Below are 3,123 nucleotides of genomic sequence, written 5' to 3'. Positions count from 1 at the left end.
TGTATATGTATATTGTATATATATATAATATACATATATATATGTGTGTATATATATATACACATATAGTTGTAGATGGATAAATGCCTTCCCAGTGCCTTACACGTGCCAGGCAAGTGCTCTAACACTGAGTTACAACTCTAGCCACTCCGCCTCCCAGCCCTTTTATAAAAAAATGTATTTTGAGATTAGGTTTCATTCAGTTGCTTAAGGCCTCACTAAATTGCTGAGGCTGGCTTTGAACTTGTGATTCTCCTGCCTCAGCCTCTGGACTGAGATTTCAGGCATGTGTCACTATACCTGGCTAGTAATTATATTTTTGAGGTCTATTAAAAATAAAAAGATTGCTTATAATGAAATCAGAAACATCAATTATAAAAAAATATATAAAAGATCAATTTTTATCTTTTCTGGTATAATAAATTTGTATAATTTGATGTCTATAATTCTATTTTTCATTTTTTGGGGGTTGCACTACTGGGGATCAAACTCATGGCCTTGTATATGCTAGATGAGTGCTTTATTACTGAACTATACCCCTTTAAGCCTTACCTTTATTTTGGTGCTGAGGATTGAACCCAGGAATGTTTTACATCCCCAGTTACATCCCCGGTCCTTTTTATTTTTTATTTTGAGGCAGGGTTTTGTTAAGTTGCCTAGGCTGGCCTTGAACTTAACAATTCTTTTGCTTCAGACTCTCTAGTCTGTGGGATTACAGACATGCACCCCCACACCTGACTCTGGCTCCTAAAATTCTTGATATCAGATCCTATCACTAAATTAACATTATTATAGAAGGTAGAACTATATGAATTAATCATAGAATAGGAAACATTATTTTCATTGAAGGAAAATAATGATGGTAAGTAGTCTAAAGTTTGGTAATAAGTGTAACAAAAGTGCTATTATGATAGATTTGCTTTTGACCTTTAAAATAACTTGAAATTAGGGTTATTTAACATCTGGTATATTAATTTATCTTCCAATAGCCCTGCAGAATGTACATTTATATGAATCTGAACTTTTTATTGCCCAGACCCGAGGAACTTCAGACTTTTATATAGGCAAACAGTTTTTAAAGAAAAGGTAAATCTCCCTTTAATCCAATGCCTTTGAAAGGCTACAACTCAGAATACTTTTCTCCCTTTCAACTTTTCTCTCCTTCTCATTTTCTCATGCTTTAATTAATAACCATTATCATTTTTCTTCTAGGAAATGCTGTATTTTTGAGCTCACAATTTTCATCCTGCATACCTAGGTTAATGATTTTTGATCGGTTCTTTTTATCCAACTCTAGACTTATTTTTGAACATCTGTACATTGCAATGGAGATAAATATTACAAGGCTTTTGCTTTTGTGTTAAATATAAGCGTGCATAAAAATTAAAATGTTAAAAATGGATCCAAATATTTTTAATTCACGTGATTTAAAGAAGTTCAATTTAAATTGGGTAAACTAATAAAAGTAAAATGTCCTTAAAATTAACTCACTAGTCTCTAAGTGATCAAACTAATAAAATATTAATGTTTATAAAATGTCTAACATCAATTTTTCTAGGACTTTTCTTCAACAGGAAAGAGATGGCAAATACTGTTGGCACACTTGTCTGATATCTTGGTTTTTCTACAATAAGCAACATGTATGGGATTACTCAAATGTATTTGTTAGAGACATCTGATTAATTTATAAGACTATTCCATGGAGTAACATACTTAAAAACATTATTCTTTGTATGTTAAATGTGTTCATATTTTCCAGGTATGCAAGCCTTTAAAGCAGAAAATTTATCAAGCTGCTGTTCTCCAAATTAAACTTGTCTGTAATGGTAAACCTATCATTTAATGTTCTATTATAGGACCTGTCATCTATAGGGTATATGTAAAATGACATTTAAGAAAGAGTGTAATGTGCAGTAGCAAAAATGGAACAACAGTGACTGAAATTGGGGTCTCTGATGACCTCATGGCTGTGGCATTCCTGTGCCTGGGAGTGCTCCTGTGCAAGGGCACAAGATGCCTAACTGCTGTGGCAGTACATTGATCTCAGGCACACAGCTCTTGGGCAGGAAGGAATTCTTTTGCTAGATAACAAGTGTTTCATCAGCTCCCTTCTCTGGTTCCTGCCCACCTTACAGTAACTTTGGAACCTAACATTGCACACATATAAAGATTGCTGACATAACTCTTTAGATCCACATTTCCATCAGAGAACAGAGCTCCATCTGATCGTAGCTTAATCTTCAAAATCTGTGTTTATATACTCCTTTGCCCCTCACTGAAAAGCCCCACTTTACCTGAGATAAGGCTCTGCCTCACCACCCTGCTACACATTACAATGGCTCCAAAATAAGCCTGACTTTAATTCATTTAAAGTTGTGTTCAAAAGTCTGATGTTTGTTGTACTGTGATAGCTATTGCACAAACTGAATGTTTTACTGTTGATGATTCCATTTTATATTTTCCTTGTAAACTCTAATTGTTGCCTGATCAATATTTTGCAAAAGTACTGCAAATAGTGCAAATAGTGTTCAAGAGCGAACACCGTAAATTAACTTGGAATAGTAAGCCATCACCTATAGAACAGATAATGTAAACCCCAATTAGATTAAAGGGGGTAAATAACTGTAAAGTTATAGACATTAAAGCTAAAGCCCAGTACTCTTACTCTATGACTGGTGAGACTGACTTGCTTGATGGTTAAGATCAAACTTAGAGATAGAGATTAAATACAGAGGTCAAGAAAAGTCCATATTTGGATCTTGCCCTCAAAGTCAGCCTGAACCCAGGGAACAAGAGGACTTCTCCAAGGAGCTTTGCAACTCTGGGTCACACAACCTCCTGACCAAGGAGATTGATGAGGTTGCTAGAGGAAAAGCCACTCAGTGCATCTGCTGCAGAGGAGGGTCATGGAAAAAGGGAGATATCGGGAGATATCCCTGGTGCTTTCAAGGAAAGCCACCTCATCAAGAAGACCCTGCCTAACCAAATGGCACTAATGGTGCAAGAAGCTGCTCTTAAGTTCTCTATGAGTGACCCCTGTGGAAACTCAGCTGACTCTTTAACAGACAGGAGCAGGTCACTTTGACCAGCTTGATCTTAAACACCTAGCAAATCAGTTAAAAC

General features: G+C 35.7%; 1 long non-coding RNA gene across 1 annotated transcript; it reads left to right on the top strand.

Moving 5' to 3' along the window:
- Positions 1-1,639: 1,639 nt before the first annotated feature.
- On the top strand, positions 1,640-2,744 carry LOC306669611. Its single transcript, XR_013766172.1, has 2 exons — positions 1,640-1,948; positions 2,412-2,744. It is a non-coding gene; the product is annotated as an uncharacterized lncRNA (long non-coding RNA).
- The last annotated feature ends 379 nt before the right edge of the window (positions 2,745-3,123 follow it).

This window comes from Sciurus vulgaris, assembly GCF_902686455.1.
Source record: "Sciurus vulgaris genome assembly, chromosome: 9".
Lineage (NCBI taxonomy): Eukaryota > Metazoa > Chordata > Mammalia > Rodentia > Sciuridae > Sciurus > Sciurus vulgaris.
This window is presented reverse-complemented; position numbering and strand designations above follow the sequence as displayed.